General features: G+C 36.8%; 1 protein-coding gene and 1 pseudogene across 1 annotated transcript in view; one reads left to right on the plus strand and one right to left on the minus strand.

Annotated features, from left to right (window-relative positions):
• The window catches only part of PCDH9 (protocadherin 9), a 989,662-nt gene that overhangs the window by 797,033 nt on the left and 171,725 nt on the right, over positions 1–20,904 (minus strand). The gene's annotated exons all lie outside the window — the stretch shown is intronic.
• The window catches only part of LOC132477773 (TSSK6-activating co-chaperone protein-like), a 64,440-nt pseudogene that overhangs the window by 30,256 nt on the left and 13,280 nt on the right, over positions 1–20,904 (plus strand).

A 20,904-nucleotide genomic window follows, 5' to 3' on the forward strand; every position in this document is an offset into this window, starting at 1 on the left:
CAGTATTCACTGTGTTTATTGAATAGATGAGTAAGTGTATGACAGAAATCTAAATGCAAGCACAGTAGTTTTTTAATTAACCTCTCTTTATTAGATTTAAAACAAATTTTTAATTCACTGGCAACAGGTCTAGGGAAATGGCTGGGAGGATAGGAAATTCTCAGCATGACAACACTTGGAAATAATCAAAATGTGCATCTTACAGGTCATAGGTCATCAGCACCATAGTTGGCCATCAAAAGCAGAAATTTATTTAATCCAGACTTAATAACCATGCATTTGCTGTGTTTGAAGGATTTTCATGCATTCCAGCCCTATATCAGGCTTATTCTTGGTGCTCTTTTCTAAATAATGTGAAGAACAGACAAAACAAACAAACAAACAAAACAAGATAACATTACTTTTGTGGAAAAAGGGGAAAAAAAAGAAAATTGGGTAAACCCAGAAATAATAAAGATGGACTTTGAAATCAGAAAGATCTGAATCTAAACCCTGTTTCTACCAACAACTACCAATTTAACCATGGCCAAATTACTAAATGACTCAGAAAGTTTGTTTCTTTTCTTCTAAAAATAAAGTTGATAGTTTTTATATTAGCCCTGAACTCTTTTATATTAGCTCTTAGCTTTGATATTAGGTCTGAGCTCAGGGAGGAAATACTATTACCACCCCAAAAAGGTCAATTACTATACCTGGCAGATAATAAGCTCATGAATAAAATGTGTTGTTTTTTCCTTCCCCTTGTCTTACTCAAAATTTTATGGAGTGTTTTTCTGACTCAGTATTATTTTCTGAAACTCTGTAATTATGAATCTGTAAATAAAAATCATGTAGTTACATAGTCCCAATTTTTATCTGATTTAAATAGTAGCATTCTTAATGATAACTTTTAAAATTATAAAGAAACATCATTTCTAAATCCTTATATTTTACATTATGTTATACAATACAGTATGTATTTTTTCTTTACATCAAAATATTGTAAAAGAATAACATATTATTGGAAAAGGGATTTTTTAATGACTTCACAATATTTTATCCCTCTCAGTATGTAAATAAAAATATACACATATATCTGTGTGTTTGTGTGTTTAAGTATGTATACAGACACACAGTCACATATGACCATATACATCATCCAAGAGAAAGTTGGCATTTAAGCAGGAGCCACAAAACCAGTATCTTAGCTTCCCTGAAGGATATGATTGAACATTCTTTATCTTACTATAGTGACCCCATGTTCTCCAGTGCCAAGTGTGCAAGTCCCAGCAGTGACTTTAAACACAATCTCATTTTAAGTTTCCATTGTACTCAGCATGATCCTCATTTTTCACTGCCTTGCACTTGTCAGGGCCACGGTCTATCTAGGACACTGATACCAATAAACCAGGAGCTGTGATTGAACTTTTAACTACACACACTTTTCATCTCACAACAGAAGTATTACTATAAATGAGAGCAAACTGATTTTTATGCTTTGAAGTATATGCATAATCTTAAATAGCAATAAAAGCATGCCTATGACCCATGTCAAATAGTAACATTGTGTAACTGGTTCACCTCTGATCCTCAAAGAGTAACAGATAATTGTATTAGTAGTTTTCTATACATTAGCACATTTTTGAAAGAGCTTTTAGCTTAGAGATGAAGGCTCACCTGAACACAGAAGCCCACATACTGAAGCTAACTGGATACAGCTAACCTGAAAATATATGGCAGGTCTCTAGTAATTGTCAACACATGTTCTCTATTTGTTTTTAGGTTTAGTTTTTTAAAGGAGGCATCTTTCAACATGCATTGAGTGAAAAGTGTCTAAGGGGCATTTTAGTAGGTTACCACATCAGAAGTGAGGGCATTCCATGTGTGCCTGACTGCACGCTATTCTTTTCTTCCTCTCTGTACACAGTTCTTCTCCAGGAGGGGCTGAGCTCTCCCAGGGTCGCTCCAGCACCATGAACCAAAAGTTTAGACTCAACTCTGCCCTCTCCTTCCTGTTCTGTGCTCCTTCGTTATTCTGAAACAGCAAGCATGTTTGCACTGTTGTCCATGTGTAACTGTCTGCTACCTAGAAAGTCTTCCATTCATATATTCAGTAGATATTTACTGCCTACTGTGTGCTAGCACACAGTTTCTCTGTGCAAAACAAAGTTCAGGACCTCATGAATCTTATATTCCAATGGGTAAATAGAAAAAAAAATAAAACTATAACATACTGTCAAGTAATTATAAGTGCAATAAAGAAAAATAGAACAGGTGTAAAATGCAACATGTCATGGAGGGTGGTTGTAGACAAAGTAGTCAGTCAAGGAGGGCCTGTGACATCTGAGTGGGAGCTGAGTGACAGGAAAAAGTGTAGGCATGGGGCTCCCTTGCGAAGAGGATCCAGGCTCATGGGGACCGAAATGTGCTTTCAAGACAATAATAAACCTACTCAACATTTGCCTCATCAAACAGTAACACACAAACCTTAATAGAAGAAACCGTTTTGAATGAAGAAATGTATTTATTTCTAGTGTTGCACTGTTTTTTCTAACTAACTTATTTTTCAACTTTATAGAAATTAACTTGGAAGCTATCAGCTTCTCAGAGGTCTTTACTGCTTCATGGATGTCCATAACACCAACATTTTGGGTTTATCTGTGTATGTTCTTATGTATGTTCTTTTTTTATCTGGAATGAGGGCCCACCACTTTTACCATATGTTCAAAAAGTGTAAAAAGTACTGTTTGCAAAGAGGAGAAATGTCATTTATTGAATGCCAGCTATGTAATAGGGGGTGTGGCTCTCAATTCAGAAACACCTGGATATTAATTCTAATTGTGCAACTCACGGTCTATGTGACTTAGACATGCTGTAGTCTGAATGTTTGTAACCCCTGAAAATCATGTTGAAATGTTAATCCTCAAATGTGATGGTATTAGGAGACAGGGTCTTTGGGAGGTGATGAGGTCATGAGGGTGGAGCCCTCATAAATGAGATTAGTGATCTCATAAAAGAGACCCATAAATGGCCCCAGCTCTTTTCCCCCATGTGAAAATATGAGAAGTCTGTGACCTGGAAGAGGGCAGTCACCCAACCATGCTGCACTCTGTTCTTGGACTTCCAGGCTCTAGAACTGTGAGCAATAAATGTCTTCTGTTTCTAAGCCACCCAGTCTGTGGTATTTTGTTACAGCTGCCTGAATGGACTCACAAAGGGCAAGTTGCTCATGTCACTTGACCTCCACTGTTCTAAATCACAATGAGAGGCAAACTTCCTCAACATTTTGCTGGAAGAATTTCAGGAGGTCAGGTACACAAAGTGCCTGAGCTCTGCTTGGCACTCCAGATGAAGAAAGGAGACCAGAGATGCTGGGGATTTCCCTTGCTTTATTCCATACAGTTTTTACAATCGCCCAATGTATCCAAGAAGAAAAAAAGTTCTGCAAAATTAGGTAATTTCCCCAGGCTCTCACAGTAGAAGTGAAGAGCTCAGTCACATCTAGGACCTTTATAATCACGAACACCTATTTTGTTTTTTAGTTGCTGGTGGTTTTTTGTTTTTTTTCTTTTCCCTCCTGTTACGTCACTTCACAAATAATAAATGCATTCGATTCTTTTTTTCTCACCTGTTTGTCATATTTAATCACTCTTTAAGACTTGGGTTTTATTTTTGTTTTGTTTTGAAATGACTCTGTTAACAATCCCTTCATTTCCATTCTCACTGCCAGCACCACAATTCTGACAATTATCACCATATAATAGAAACATGATGACATTTAAATCAGCCTTTTTGCTTCCATTTCCTCCTTTCTCCCCAAATTAGTTTGAGTCACTTTGAGAGCAAATTCACTGACTTAAAATCAAGTAGAGCATCAAAATAATACAGACCAATTCCTTCCACCTTTGCATCATTCTCCCGACGGTGTGGACTGGATTTTCCTTCCACAATTCTTCATGATCAGAATATAGGAACCTTCTGTGATGTCTCCTCTGTAAAGGTTTCCTTTAAAATCATTTAAACTACGATGCTCTTGAATAAAATCTTTGGGGAGGAAGTAATAGGACCTAGTTTGGCAAATAAGATCTGACTTGTCCTTATTTTAGTAATAGTAATACAAAATAGTAATATTTTGTCCTTATCATTATAGAACAAAATGAAGCTATATCTTGCATAGCTGACAAATCAAATGACTTTTTGAGATTTAATTTTTTTTTGTACCCATGTGAAGTTAGATTATGTCAAGTGAAATATGAAAAAGGATTTGATGTATTGTTCGGTAGTAATAAACACAGAAACAAAATGCTAAGCCTCCCCCTTCAAAGTGACATTTTCCCCTTACCTTTCCCATTGCCTCCACTTCCCCAGGGTAAGGAATCCAGAGTTGCCTGATATCAGGCCCTGGACTTCTTCAGTAGCAGCGGTTATCAACAAATAAAGTATTTTTTTGCTCATTTGACTGCCTCCACAGAAACCTTGCAGGTCAGTTATGGAGACAGTCAAATGAGTGCAAAAACTAATGCCGGTTGAACTGCAAAGTCTGTGAGAGCAGGAAGGATGCATTAATCTTATCTTTGTATACACACCTAGTACAGATATAAAATAATTGCTATATTCGTATGCAAAGAAGCTGTGGTTTGAAAACTGGAAAGAAACGTATTTGAAATGACATCATGACTGATGAAGGAAAGATTGGTTTAAAAATACATGCTACTGGGCTTCCCTGGTGGCGCAGTGGTTGAGAGTCCACCTGCCGATGCAGCGGACATGGGTTTGTGCCCCGGTCTGGGAAGATCCCACATGCCGCGGAGCCATGGCCGCTGAGCCTGCACGTCCGGAGCCTGTGCTCCGCAACGGGAGAGGCCAAAAAAAAAAAAAAAAAAAGAAACATGTTACCTTTTTTTCAATTTATTATTTTTTTTTTGGTATTTCAGAATCCTTTGTCTTTTAGGAATTTTCTAATGAAACAATTTGAAAAGCAAATCAATTAACTGTCTCATTTCTCTTTACGTCGCTTCCTTCTCTGAAAACCCCAAGAAAAAAACGCACTTTTTTTTTTAAACTGCATTATAGACATGTTCTTAGTGGGTTTACAGATAAAGAGAAACAACCTGCTACTGCCTTACATTTTCTAACATTTTCAGGTAATTATCTGAAACAGACCTTGTAAGGGCAGAATTCACTTCCTTGAATCTGTCTTTTGGGCAGAATCCAAAAGCAAAGGAACTAAAATAAGGAGATCAATTCCTGCCAACGTGTGCCTGAAAAACTCCAGCTAAATGAACTGATGTAATCTCAGCGTGGGACTCGCAGGCGGTGATGACGGGGGAATTCTCATTACTCCCGAATCTGGAGAAGGAGAAGGAGATTGAATGAAGCACTCCAGCAGTTCAGCTGGTGGAAGTCAAAGACTACTGATAAGACAGAGGCCAAAGGAGCCCTCCCTTGCTTCGGCTTGGGCAATGTGTCTCACACTGTTTCACCAGGTCCTAAGTGACAGGAATCCAAGGTACCACTATCAATCTTATTTGCCCCAAACAGACAGTGAAACACAGATAAGAAATGGGAGAGATTAGATAGATAGATTAAAAAACCGGAAAAACACAACACATTGAAGCTTGTGACCTATGCTCCAAATAACTCAAGGTATTGCAGGAAAAATTCCAGTGTTTATCAGAATGGGCACAAGCATGCTACAGTCATCTGTCAAAAGAAAAGCCTTCCTTGCAGTTCCCAGGGATGGTAAGGGAGAAATCTGCAGAGAATGCAAGATTTCTTTCACAATGTTAACCATCTTAGGTAATAGAAAAGGCAAGCACATCTCCTGACATTTCACTGTATGACTGCATACTGCACATTGGATATTGTTAACTCACGTTGCAGAGGCATACATATGTTGAAAAGGAAGAAAAAGATAATCATTAGGAACTTTGTGTTTTCCTGTAACAACATCTGGAATGCCAGTCTTTGTTTTTTTTTTTTTTTTTTTTAGTGATTTTTTTATTAGTTTCTGCTTTATAACAAAGTGAATCAGTCATACATATACATCTGTTCCCATATCCCTTCCCTCTTGCATCTCCCTCCCTCCCACCCTCCCTATCCCACCCCTCTAAGTGGTCACAAAGCACTGAGCTGATCTCCCTGTTGGAATGTCAGTCTTAAAAAACAAAACAAACAAAAAAAAACTTGCATTTAAAATTTTTTTTGAAATATTGTATATAGGCATATTTCATACAACAATCTAAGGGAATTATAAAATTATTCTGAAACCCGAAGTATTGCGAGTAAATTGTGTCCTAAAACAATTGTGGAGAAATTAGCTAACCATACTTCAGCTTCATTAAATTAATGAGGTAGATTCAGTTTTTTTCTCCTAATGTGTTTAAGAACAATACGATTTCCATTACTTTTAAAAGGGATGAGACATAATCTAGAAAGCATGCATTAAAGATTCCTAATCAAGGTCAGATATGCTGGTAAATGATAAGTAGTTTCAAAGAACTGGAATAATGTTGGTATTCAATGCTATAACTAAGATGATAAAATCACAATGGGCTAGAGTATGCTACAGTAAATAGCCCTCAAAGCTTACTGGTTTAAAGCAAAGAAAGGTTTATTTCTCACTCATATTACAAGTCCACGGGTCAGCTAGCTGCTCTGTTCTGTTTGGGATCTTAGTTGATGGAACAACTACTACCTGTTACCATTGCTGGTTGCCATAGTAGACAGAAAGGCAGAGTTCTGGACAATCTCCATTAGCAATTACATGCTCTGGCCCAGCAGAGATAAACCTCACTTCCACCCACAATTCATTGTGCACTGTTCACAAGGGATGCTCTAACCCCAAGGGGGTCAGGAAGCATAAATATCGGCAAAAGCAGCTACCATTTATTAAGGGCCAGCTCCATGCTAAGTTTGGGGAGGGGCTTTACCTACTTTGTATAATTGTAATGCATACAGTAAGGCATTCAGGTAGATATATTATTAAGGTTCCATCTAGCTTACTAAATGAACCTGCGATTCATAGAATTTAAGATGCTTTGCAAACCAGAAAACTCCTCCTGTCTTACGATGGTCAACCTCCTTTCTTCTACACCAGGGGTCCCCACCCCCTGGGCTGCGAACCGGTACTAGGTCGCAGCCTGTTAGGAACCAGGCCGCACAGCAGGAGGTGAGTGGTGAGCGAGCTTCCCATTACTCAGCTGCATTACCGCCTGAGCTCCATCTCCTCTCAGCATTATGGTGAGTTGTATAATTATTTCATTATATATTACAATGTAATAATAATAGAAATAAAGTGCACAATAAATGTAATGCTCTTGCATCATCCTGAAACCATTCCCCACCCTCCACGCCGGTCTGTGGAAAAATTGTCTTCCACGAAACTAGTCCCTGGTGCCAAAAATTGGGGACCACTGTTCTACACCATACAGTCGATTAGCCCTTTAGGTCTCAAGTACTAGTTAATTCTTGCCTTCAAAAGCAACAACAAAATGCATTCTGCATGCACAGAGCCATTCTGATTTGACTTTGTAATTTTATATAACAAAATGTCTGTAAAGCAAATTAATAGTATAGAGCTAAAAGATGTTTTTTTTTTTTTTTTTCAACACCTGTATCTTTATTTTTAAAGTAATAGATTATAATGCATTGAATTAAACAGAATACAATGAGGCCATATTGATACAAAATAAATAGATGACTAAATTAAAAGTTTTATACTGAATGGATGTTTACCTGCTATCAAAGTTCCTCCCCACAGGGTACCATTTCACATCTATTAAAGTAAAGAACTGGCCGTGTCAAATTTTGGAGAGAATGTGAAGCAATGAAAATGCTCATACACTGCTGGTGGGAATACAAGAAGGTGTAACCACTTCTGAAATCAGTTTGGTAATTTCTTTTTTTTTCTTTTTTTTTTTTTATTTTTTTATTTTTTTATTTTACAAATTTAATCAGTTATACATATACATATGTTCCCATATCCCCTCCCTTTTGCGTCTCCCTCCCACCCTCCCTATCCCACCCCTCCAGGTGGTCACAAAGCACCGAGCTGATCTCCCTGTGCTATGCGGCTGCTTCCCACTAGCTATCTACCTTACGTTTGGTAGTGTATATATGTCCATGCCGCTCTTTCACTTTGTCACAGCTTACCCTTCCTAAAAGATGGTTTTAATCATGTATTTACAGTAAAGAGAATAGCAGCCTCAACATGAAAAAAAAAATGTGGATACGCTTTGTATTCATTAAGAATCAAAAATTTGCTACAAATAGTTTGCAGAGCTACAGGGAATATAATGAGTTGACATAGTATTTATACAGCATCAAGAGCCTATAGGAAAAATGGTGCCAGAGCGAGAACGTTTTGGCATAAATTATTCAATAGAAAAAGAAATATGATACTCCACCCTCTGAATTTCCCCTTTTGTCTCTTTCCTTTGCTTGGATAGCTCTCCTGGCCTTGGTGTTAACCTCAGAAAATAGTCCCATCTGGTTCCAGTGGGACTGGATGTAATAGTGCTAGAGATCTCTGTTGAGCAGCATCTTCAAAATTGCCAAGAGTTCTAACTCCTTGATACTGAAAAAACAAAAATTTCCAGTAGACTGGAAACTTACAGGAGATTGGTTTCCATAGACCTTTATTTACAACTGTAGCTGATAACTAGACAGCTCCAACTCACTCTATGGCAAGTGGTTTCCCTGAAAACCTCTAGATCATAAAAGCAAAACAAAACTCCAAAACCAAAAAACCTGTGCAGCAAACTTTAAATTCTATTTATTTATTTTTTTTCTAAATTGCTGCATTTTACAGAGGCAGTCAGCCAGAGTACCAGTACAAGAGCATAAAATATTTTCTAGATTTAGTATAATTATCATGAGCAGAGAAAATTATTTAAATGGTAATAAAATAAAAAGGAATAACTATTTTAAAAAAACCTGATAATCAGATTGTGCTTTTATCTCATCAAATGCATTAAAATTGTTTAAACTGAACTCTTTTCAACATAATGTACTAAATTAAATATCTGTTCCTTGTAGAATATGATTCTGCTAAACTAGATTAAAATCAAATCATGGGCAAAATGAATTTTACTTACATTGCTTACAATAATCCCAGCCTACTGAGACTCTACTCTAGTAATCATGATAAATGTCTCTCCTCCTCATATTTTTTTCCAGCTTTAAACTTTCCCAAAAGATATAATTTGTCGACCTTGCACAATTTTTTTAAATTTATTTATTTTATTTTATTTTTTTTTGCGGTATGCGGGCTTCTCACTGTTGTGGCCTCTCCTGCTGCAGAGCACAGGCTCCGGAGGCGCAGGCTCAGCGGCCATTGCTTACGGGCCCAGTCGCTCCACGGCATGTGGGATCTTCCCAGACCGGGGCACGAACCCGTGTCCCCTGCATCGTCTGACAGACTCTCAACCACTGTGCCACCAGGGAAGCCCGACCTTGCACACTTTTTAAATGTATTTCATTAGAGTACTGTGAAAGAAAACAAATGGCACACATTTCAACAATCCATTAGGGGATTATCAAAGGGAAAAAAAATATATGGAGTGTTTGTATGTCTGTGTATATGTATATAATCCTGTGTAAATAGATAGATATAGATACATACATACATACATATATAGATATATAGATATATAGATGTATATATGTAGAAATGGAATCCAAATGAACCTAAGTGATTACTTGATTTAAGAGAAAATGATAGATATTTAAGCTGTCTTGGGGGAATTATGCTGACACTGGATCTTGGGATTACTTTTCACATAAAACTCAGAGGATTTGGTATCTTGTCGGGAAACTGAAATGGAGCATGCTTACATGATGTTAATCATGCATTTAATCATTCTTTTATTGCAAGCCCACTAAATGGTGACAGGTAAGATGAAAAGAAAAGCAAGCAAGTGTTCTCTCCATCCCATTCTCCACAACTAAGCTTTTTCAAAGGTTTAGCTCATTAAAAAAAAATAAAAGTTTTTTATTTGTCTAATTTTGAAATAACACCTGAAAACATGTAGTTACCTTTCACTTAAAGATATAATTATTCTTTCACAAACTATATTCAGCTGTCTAAGATTATATTATCATTTCAGATATTAACTGAACTGCAACTCCAATATAACAGAGTTCAATAGAATTGATTTGGGAAGCTGCTTCATGTTGCATCCGTGCTAGGAATTTGTGAGAGCTAAAATTTCCACTAAATACCCCACCATAAATGGTATGGTTTAGATGATTCAACTTTAAAACAAAATTTTAGTTGTGAACTCAAAAAATGATATAAGGTGTGTACTTAATTGATGTGATGGTTAAGGGTTCCTCACAACATTTTTTAAATAGAAATGAAAATATTTGTACATGTTTAGCCTTTCAATTCAGTGGAATACTTGGCAGTCATTAAAAACCGTCATTATGGGGTTTCTCTGGTGGAGCAGTGGTTGAGAATCTGCCTGCTAATGGGGACACGGGTTCAAGTCCTGGTCTGGGAGGATCCCGCATTCCGCGGAGCAACTAGGCCCGTGAGCCACAACTACTGAGCCTGCGCGTCTGGAGCCTGTGCTCCGCAACAAGAGAGGCCGCAATAATGAGAGGCCCGCGCACTGCAATGAGGAGTGGCCCCCGCTTGCCGCAACTAGAGAAAGCCCTCGCACAGAAACGAAGACGCAACACAGCAAAAATAAATAAATTAATTAATAAAAAACTCCTACCCTCAACATCTTCTTTAAAAAAAAAAAACATCATTATAAATTCAGGTCAGTCCGTTTTAAGACCCCAAGAGAAAGTATACTTCAACTTAAACCAGATGTGCAAAAGACTTCTTTTTTTCTTCTTCTTCTTCTTATTTTTAGTATGACTTAAATGACTGGAATACATACTGAAAAGTCTTAAGTAAAGCCTTTCATACAGAACAATTTTTTGTTACATTATTTTGAAATTCTAGGGATTTTATCAGTATTTTCTTGCTGAAGAAATAATTAATATGGTTAACATGAAATAAAATAAGCCACTTCTTAATTTTCGACATTAGTACACACCTAGTAATTTTTTTCCATCCGTGACCAATTTCAGCATGCCCAATTTTCCTGCAATTTGTTTGAGGCCATACAGCATTTCCCTAATCAGATTGTAAGGATATGCACTACAATGTCCTTTGGTGAGGTTTAGGATATGCTTCTCCCAAAAGAAGGCACCTTGGGTGTTGAATATTTAAGCTAAAGATGTTTGAGAAAAGAGCCGAAGGAGGAATTGCACTCTGACCTTCCTCCACACTTCTCCCCTGAAATAGGTCATAAGACCCTCCTGTGAGAGGTGCCCTCTCTATACCTGGAGGAAAGGAACATCGTTGTCTCTGAGCACAAAGGGACATTGAGAAGAATCAGACAAACAGGTGCTGCTGGATTTTCCCCAGTTTACTACACTTACCTCATTCTCCCGACCTATCACATTTCTTTACAACTGCCCACTGGTCATCAAACCAAGCCTAAAAATACTCAGGTCTGTTTCTTTGGGTCTTCCTTTCCTTACCAAGTCTCCTGTGTCACACAGACTTACATTAAATAATTTTGTGTGCTTTTCTCCTGTTAATCTGTCTTTGTCTGTTAATTTTCAGATCCAGCCAGAGACCCTAAGAGGATGGAGAAAAGTTTTTCCTCCCCTACACTATTCACTATTATATTCAGAACAGATACAACATATCCATATTAAATGCATGAATATATATCCTCAGTAGCACTGTCACCTATTAGTGCTGTTGAACTCTGTTCCTGAGAGTGATAAATAGCTAAGGTTGGGAGACCACCTAGGGCCATCATGCCTGCCGGGATTATTTGCTATTTCTTCTTCTTCCTTTTCCTTGTTTTTAGCCAAAGTTTCCAGACAAAATCTTTTCATTCATATTTCTAGCAATCCTACTTTATACTACCCTTCAATTTAATAGTGGGGGGACAATGTCTTTGTTAATGAGCAGAGAAACACAGCTGGCAAGTTGACATCTATACCAGGACTCTCCGATAGGAGTACGGAAGCCACATATGTAAGTTTAAATATTTAACTAGTCATATTTTAAAAGTAAAGAGAAGTGAAAGTAATTATAATAATGTACTTTTATTTTAACCAATTTATCCAAACATATCATCACTTCTACATGCAATCGATAGAAAATATTATTAAGAATATTTTTACAATGTGTGTGTGTGTACTGTTCTCAGAATTACTGTGTATTTTACACTTTGAGCACATCTCAATCTGAACTAGACAAATTTCAAGTGTTGTTACATGTGGCTCATAGCTATCCAGTAGGGAAGCACAGCCTTTACTAATGTAAAAGATCATCTCACTTCCCAAAGTACCCACTTTGTAGCCAAGTGATTTTTTTTAACCTTTTTTTTTTTTTTTTTGGAAAATAATTTTAAAGAATAAAACAAAGATCACTAGAGCTAAAAAACAAAACAACATTGAAAACAAAAGTCTGAGTGTATTAACTTCCCAGGCAAGGGAATGCCTGGCAGTGGAGACATGTGCTGTGTAGTTCACTGACTGATTCAGGGAAAGAAACCCAGGGTTTTAAATGCTGGGCCCACACAGGGGTGTGGAGAGTGGGGAGAGATTTGGCAGGGGCGGGTGGCAGTTTCATGTAAGTTGCTAACTACAGATAGAGAGCTAGCTTCCTGGATTGGATTGCATGTGCTAAGTCTTTGCACAATTTAAATGCAATAATCCTCTAGTCAGAAAAGTCTTCAGTTAGTTCTCATTAAGGTCTGGCATCCTTAGATCACTCAAAATCATAGTTCTTTACTAGTTTCATTTGGTTAGAACCAGTTCTGGTAACAGAGCATCGGTTTTGATAGTTACTAGGCAAATACCTTTATAAGCAGCACACATTTATTTTACAGTAGAATAACCCAAGAAAGCAGTGTAAACCAACAAAGTACCAAACAAGGCTAATTATTTTCTTAATATATACAACACTGTCACAAAAAATAATATTAATAAAATCAATATATCTTTAATAAATATTACTTCATTTAAATTTTCTTTTAAAAAATCCCTCAGGTGTTAGTTAAGAGATATGCTAAAATGTGATTTTTATATAAAGCTTATTCATTAAAAGGTTATTTTTTCCAAAAAGCAGTTATCAGCAGAATTTAGTTTTGTATGCCACAGGGAACGTGCATTATGCCAACAGCTGGATATAGAAAGGTGCCTGAAATGAGTTTTTTACCAAGGTATAGGAGGTAAGAGAACTAATATTTATTGTGTTTAGAAAATTAGGAGTTACATATTTCTTTCATTTAACCAAAATACCTTTAAAAGTTGGATATTATTATCTCCATTTTACACAGAGGGAAACTGAAATTCAGAAAAAATAAATAGCCTGTCCCTGTTTCTACAAGTTTAAGTGGCAAAGTCAGCATTAGAACACGTATGTTTGATCCCAAACCTCAAACTCATTTCTGAACATCATGCTGCTTACAATTCAGAATCATCTAGCAAAAAAATTGAAGGCAGGAGAAATAAAGGAAAAATAACCTTCTTTCAAATATTTACTGAAGTGGCACATTTAATTCATCAACAACTATAGATGTAAAAACACGAAATGCAACTATTTTAAATTATCCCAACATATGAAGATATGAAGTAAGGACTAATCCTATCAGAATATGTTCATGTCTTTACTTTCCTGTCATCTCCAAATAATTGAACTAATAATAATAAATCTTTGAGTTTAAAACTTTCATCCTATTTAATCAGAAAGGTCTCTAAACAAAGTTTAGTTGCACACTGTTAAAAACAAGACAACAGACCCAAAATGGAGTCACTTATGCTAAGCCCCACAGCACCAAACCAAAAATTAATTACAGTGTCAGCTCTCCCAGAAATGGAATCTTAAACCGGTCAATCGGGAATCGCCCAATTAGATCAGCACTAATGTGGTAATATGCCTGATAGACTCCTGCCATCCCCTAAAGGAAAATGGCCTTGTCATAACCAACCTCTTCTTTTATCTACTACAACTTCCTTTTTCCTGATGTAGATGTCTGTGGAGCCCTTTGAGTTCCCTGCCTTCTTGCTGCCTCTGGAGGTCCCTCTGCATCTTGGCTCTGCAGCTTTTGCTTTTTGAGCTTTCACACTTTGAGCATTTCTTCTTTCAACCTGGCTCCGACTTAGAAATTGGTCTGCGTCTGGGATCAGACTGGGTCTGGCTGAAAATGAACAGGGTCCAGTGTGGGGCTTCACGTGAGTAAAATTTTGTCTTAAGGCTGAACAATCAGGTTAATTTTACCAACAATAGTCTTGAATTACAGTGGACTCAGTGGAGAACTTTTAACCTAGATAAATTTATCCCTTTGTTAGGTGCCCTAGAGAAAAGGGGCTCTCAGCCAAACACTCACCATAAAGGGTAGAGGGAAAATTATTTTTCCTCCTCCGCAGTGTCTGGTGACCAGCATGAGACCTGCTGGGACACCCCACTCACTTCAGAGCCTACAGACAGGGGATCTTAGGAAAAGTGGCAGAAGCCACCAAAGGAGAGAATTCTTACCAGTCAGCTCTCCCAGATCTCTACTGCGGTGCCTGGTCGAGAGACGAAGGTACAATTTCATGCTGTCTCTTCCTTTCCAAATTCAGATTGGCAGGTAAAAAAATTTGTAAGAACTCAATCTTTGAGTTGTGATTTGTAAATTTGCTTTCAGGTACCCATTGGTTGTAGATCCTTTCCAAACCAGAGACAGCTAGTGTCTTTTTGTTTGCCTTGTTTTTGTGTCCTGAGAACTCGGGTTGGTTGGGGGCCCCTCAAATATTGCTGCACAAAAATGTGGCTTGTACTCCATTTGCAGGTGGGATCCTATTGACTGTTGCCAGCTCTCAGAAAACTGTTTTGTTTGTTTATCTTTGGGAGTGACTCTGGAACTTGAGAGCAGATTATCCTCTGCATCCTTTCTGGGGACTCCTCTTGGCTTCCAAGGGGTTTTTCAGTACTGCCAGGAATATTTGTTTGTCCCAACTAAAACCTGACAAGATATTTTGAAGGACTTTTTTTTTCTTTTTAAATTAGCTCTATGGTCAGAAGGTGACAAAATTGGCAGCTGATATTCAGAGCCTGACGGACTTTCTCCCCTAAGCTAAAATGAAACCATATACAGTACCCAGTTTATCTTTTAACAACACAAAGCTTCCTCGTTTAAATTTGTAAAGTTTCTTAACATTTTAAAGTTGAGGATGTTTTGACGGTAATATGTCTGTAAAAATAAAAGCTAAATAAAACCACTTGATTCACATTTAATGCACACATTTTTAAGGCATATAATAAAATGTATTTAATTTACATTTTCATGAAACTTTTTTATTACTAATCATTTTTAATAAATTTCTTGAATAACTGCAAATATCCTTTCTCTCAAAAAAGATATGACTTGAAGAGAGAATCATATATGATACTAGTATCTTTCTCCATCTCCCCAATTTCTCCAAAACCTCAAATAAAATGAAGTGAGTTGAATGTAGGGTCAACCCTTATATTCTGCATTGCTGTTCAGTGGTGGAGAAAATAACAAGCTAACAGAATATAAATTTGAAATACTATCCAGTTTGCAATTTTGATTGAAATTGCTTTTTTGTTTGTTTGTTTGTTTGGTTAGTAGATAATTAATTATAAAATATTTGAATATAATTTTAGAAACAATTCCAATCAAAATCATGGGGTAATAGGATTAATAGGATCCTGAGAAGGGTCAGGCCAGTTTCAAGCTTGCTTTAGGCTCCCTTACTTCCCAGTCTGTGCAGATAATGAGCAGCTTGATTGTGTGTTAGGGATTTTCACACCCTGTAATAGACCATCTCCTTTCATTCTGAATTTGCTTTCTGCAGACCACAAAAGTTCTTTATGGTAAAGAAATCATTACATGTGTTTACTGTGAGGAAATTTCTTCTAATTAAATTGTTGCCTTTTTACCCTTATGGAGGCTAAGAATAACCAGTACTAAGGGGAGCAGATTTAAGCAGATTAATTGATAAAGAATCTGTGGTGCTAATTGCTCTGCTTCTCTGAAAAATCCCGGGACCGTCAAAAGCAGGGTATATTCAGAACATGTTGAGCACGGGAATATGATCCATCGTTCACGTTACATGAAGTAAAAGACTAAGAACCTCTTTTGTCAGAGATCATTAAGCTTCCCTCCATCTCTTGACCTTCTGTGATCCAGAGTCTTCAAGAGTTCTGAGTAACCAGCGGGTCCTTGATTTTTATCAGCCCTGCCACCTACTACTTGAAGAATAAAGAAGATAGAATACCTTATAAATACAAAAATATGTATTGTAAATAAAACACAATTGTTTTCCAAGTAGAGGCTTTCATGGCCACATATTAGTACTTTGTCTTATTACGGATTAAGTTATGAAGTATTTACCCCTTTGTAAGGTCAACTGGCCCGAGGCAGGGGAACGCAATCAGATTCACAGGCTGCATCAGACTGAAACTCTCCGGACCACCCAGTTCCAGAAACTGACCTGGAGACTTTCCGGGCCACCCAGTTCCAGAAACTGACCTGGGGACCTTCCACCCGGCCCAGCCTTCCCGCCTTTCGAGGGGTGGGACTAACGGTCCTAAGACTGATGCAACCGGCACCAGATATTGCCACGATACCTGAAGAGACCACCAAATAAGGAATACCCTGTGCCTTCCCAGATTCACCAGAACCCTTTCCCTTTTTCCCCTGTAAAATCTTGCCCAACCCTCGCCCGGGTGTGACTTCTCTGGCCCCTTTCTCTCGGACCAGTGAACCTCGCCCGGGAGCGCCCCCTAATAAAGCTCACTTGAAGCTTTCCTCTGTTTCGCGGTGCCGTTTGTTAAGATCCGACCTTACACCCTTGTTTCTGTGTATCTACAAAGAAAAGTTTAGAGGCACCAATCACAAGACTTAACCTCCACCAAATGTTAAGTATTGCCAAGCATAACTGCTGTGAAGAACAAAGAGGCTCATTTTACCTTCACAGTTTCAAAAAAAGAAAAGAAAAATAAAGAAGTTCATTTAAATCTGTCAACAGGTATTATGAGATTTCTAAAATCAGTAACACTGAATGTAAAGAGACATGGACAGTCATTCACTGTTAAGTGTGAGAAGTAACACCTTAGGTTTTCATGAAAGTTGCCTTTACTATTTTTAAACTTTTCCGCTTCAGGCTCACAATTGTTTCAGGAATCTACCTGCTGTGTTTGAAGTGATTACATAGAACAAGCAAAACAACTGTTTTATATTCAGCCTTTCCTATTTTATCTAAGCAGGGCAATTGCTGCTGATTAAATTTTGCAGCGAACATTGAGAAGCATTATATTCAGTCTTAATGTATATTTCCTCTTTAAATTATGCATCTTAATAGTTCTCCATTTTACAAAAAAATATCGTGGTCTGTAGTATTTCTAATTATTTGTTCAATCTAGCTCTTGAATGTAAAAGTCAAATAATTAAATATAAATTGGTTCTCTTTATTTTTTTTCCCAAAAATATGGTATTCATATTACAGTTTGCATATGGGCAATGTTAAAATATAGATTCCATGCCCCAATTTCCAGAGATTCTAATTCAGTAGGTCTGGAGCAGTCGTCTGCACCTTTCTCAAGCTTAAACTCTAGGTAGTCTGGCATATATTTTGACAAAATGTCCTTCTAGCAAATTGAGGCAATAATCTGAACAGTCAGATTTACATATTCATCCCTGCTCACTTTTCCAACAAAAGGTACTTTCTCTTCAGTGAGTCTTCTCTTCCAGGAAAAGCAACTCTCCATGCCCAGCCCTCTAATCCTGGGCATAATGGAGAAAAAAGGAAGATCAAAATAATAACAATAGAAGGATCACATTTAGTATTGATAGATTAGTAATCCCATTTTCCTGTTTCCTGGCTAATCACTGGCAGTGATTTTTTGAACAATGAATGACTACTACCCTCCAAATAACAGAAGAAGAAATATAAAAGGTTAGATTCACTAATATTATAAAAAAAGCCAGTGTATATCACTGTGTAATGTAACGTTTGACTCTTAGATTGGCAAAATTGTAAAAATTTAAAGCTGGTCATTTCTAGTCTTGGTAAAACCTAGGTAAGAATTTAAATTCATACAATGGTGAAAGAGAAATTTGGCAGTATCTATCAGATCTACAGTCATCATAATCTTTTATCTAGCAACTTTAAATTTTTTTATTGAATTATAGTTGATTTACAATGTTGTATTTGTTTCTGATGTACAGTAAAGTGATTCAGTTTTATAATGTATATATATTCCTTTTTATATGATTTTTCATTATGGTTTATTACTGGATATTGAATATAGTTCCCTGTGCTATACAGTAGGACCTCATTGTTTATCCATTTTTTTAAACTGATAAAACATTTTTTTTTATATGTCAATCTGAGACTCCCAATCTATCCCTTCCCCCCACCCTTCCCTCTTGGTAACCATAAGTTTGTTCTCTAAGTCTGTAAATCTCTTTGTTTTGTAAATAAGCAAACTTTTAATAAATTTTCCTACAGAAATAAAACACAAATTTATTAAAATTATATCAAGAAAAAATTAAGACAAACTATTCAATAGTATGAGAATGCTTAAAAAACATATGGTTCTATACCCTGTTATCCCATAAATCTTAGTATGATTACCAGTTACAATATGATTAATGCAATTGGGTTCCTAGTAAAAGCTATAGAATTCTGCATAAGGCTTGTTTCAGGCCATTGAGAGATATCCTTCATCTCTCATCAGGAGTGACTGCTAACCTATTGTATGTATCCATGTATCCATATTAAGGTTATCAATCCTGTCTTGTTGACAGGGGAGGGCAAGTTTCTACATGCTGGAACCCAAGGGGCAGGGAGAGAATTTCTCATGTAACATATTTCCAGAAAATAGTGGTGGTGCTGTGGTAACTATTCCAAAATCTATACAAAAGAGAAAGTGTTCTGTTATGCAATAATAAATAAATGTATACTAAAATTTAAAATAAATCTTAGGATTTGTATTACATTAGAAATATCTGTTAAGTGCTGGAAGTATACAAGATGATTCTCAGGGACCAATAATTTTAGTTCAACTTTTTTCTTCCAACGAAAGAAAATTGTTGACCACAAGCAGAAAAGAATTGTAAGGTTTTTTTTTGGAGAAAATGATTTGGTTTTACACAAGCACATTTAAAGTTGTTCACTTTTGGGCTTCCCTAGTGGCGCAGTGGTTGAGAGTCCGCCTGCTGATGCAGGGGACATGGGTACGTGCCCCGGTCCGGGAAGATCCCACATGCCGCAGAGCGGCTGGGCCCGTGAGTCATGGCCGCTGAGCCTGCGCGTCTGGAGCCTGTGCTCTGCAATGGGAGAGGCCACAGCAGTGAGAGGCTCGTGTACCACAAAAAAAAGAAAAAAAAAAAAAAAAAGATGCTCACTTGGGTTTCTGAAATTCAGGCCATAAAGCAGTCATTTTCAGGCTTTAGGCACCTAATAATCACACAAGGGGCTTGTTAAAATTGCAGATTCATGGATACACATGCCCAAAAGATCTGGTGTGGGGCCTAAGTATGTCAATTTTTGTAAAGTATCCAATGTCATTCTTATGCAAGTGCTCTGGAAATCACAACTTGAGAAAGGCTCTCCCAGAGTAAAATTGAGGTGAATGTGTCTGGAAGATTGTCCTAGGAGGTGTTCCTGCTGGCATCCTCCACTATAATAAGTTTTCAATAATATTATGATGAAACTTCATATATCAAGTAGTATAGGGTTCCAAAATCCAATGGAAAGTTATGGTCATAGAGCATACTGAAATGTTTTGTATGTTAGATTGTTTAAAATTGGCCAATTGAATTTTGCCAAATATCTGTCAAAGATAATTTTATTTTTTCATCAGAGGAATGTTGAGCCATATGACCTGACAGTAAATATCAAGACATATATCAATAAAAGCTACGTTTGCTCCATGCTGTCAATAACCTAACATTTGCTATTACAGAAACACAGGAATCCAATTAATTTAACTGCAGGAAATTGCAAAGAAGAACTAAAACACTGTCTTATTTTATTCCACTAGAGATTATGATATGGTTGATGAAAATATTCCTCTTGACCTCCAAGGGGTTTGCAAATTAGGAAGAAAAACAAGACATGTTACAGAGAAGCATGACACTGCATGTTATAAGCAACAAGAAAGAAAACATGAAAACTACTGGACACAATTAGAAACTTCTTTGATGGCAAGTGGAATAATATGCAAGTAAAGCTATCAAATGAAGCAGGAACATAAGAATTCCAGGAGTTCTTTAAGAGACAAAACTTTTTGGCAAAAAAAAAAAGAAAGAAAATCAGCCAATTCTTGCTCACATTCTAAACATTTATAATTTAATAGCTTTATCTATTATATAACAGTTATATAACCGCTATATCTCATGCAAAACTCTTCCATGTGTAATAAAATATCTTTTCTAAATGTGCATAGTTTTGAGATTCAAAATGTGACACATAGTTTTCTTGTATGCTAACTAGAACTCTATTGATTCCATTGGTTTTCAGCATAAAGATATTTTTTTCATTTCCACCAAAATGAAGTACTTCTAATAAAATTCATTTCTTGAGTTGCTTTATGTGCTTTTAATTTCTGTTGGGAAATTTAAGTCTTTAACTTTCTGGGTTTCAGTTTTGCAATATAGCCTTCATGATGCAAGACTTGCTCCATATTCTTTATTTTTATTTTACTGAAATGAAATTATCTATCTATCTATCTATCTACCTATCTCCCTATAATAGCAAATGTTATGGAGTAAAATTCAATACAAGATAGTTTTATCTTGAAACCCAGCCAAGAGGATATTGATCTCCTGAAGTATCTTCATGTAGTTCCATTTATAAGGTTATCCAGGAGAAGAAAACTCAAGACCAGTA

The sequence above is a fragment of the Mesoplodon densirostris genome, chromosome 17 (genome assembly GCF_025265405.1).
Source record: "Mesoplodon densirostris isolate mMesDen1 chromosome 17, mMesDen1 primary haplotype, whole genome shotgun sequence".
Taxonomy (NCBI): Eukaryota; Metazoa; Chordata; class Mammalia; order Artiodactyla; family Ziphiidae; genus Mesoplodon; species Mesoplodon densirostris.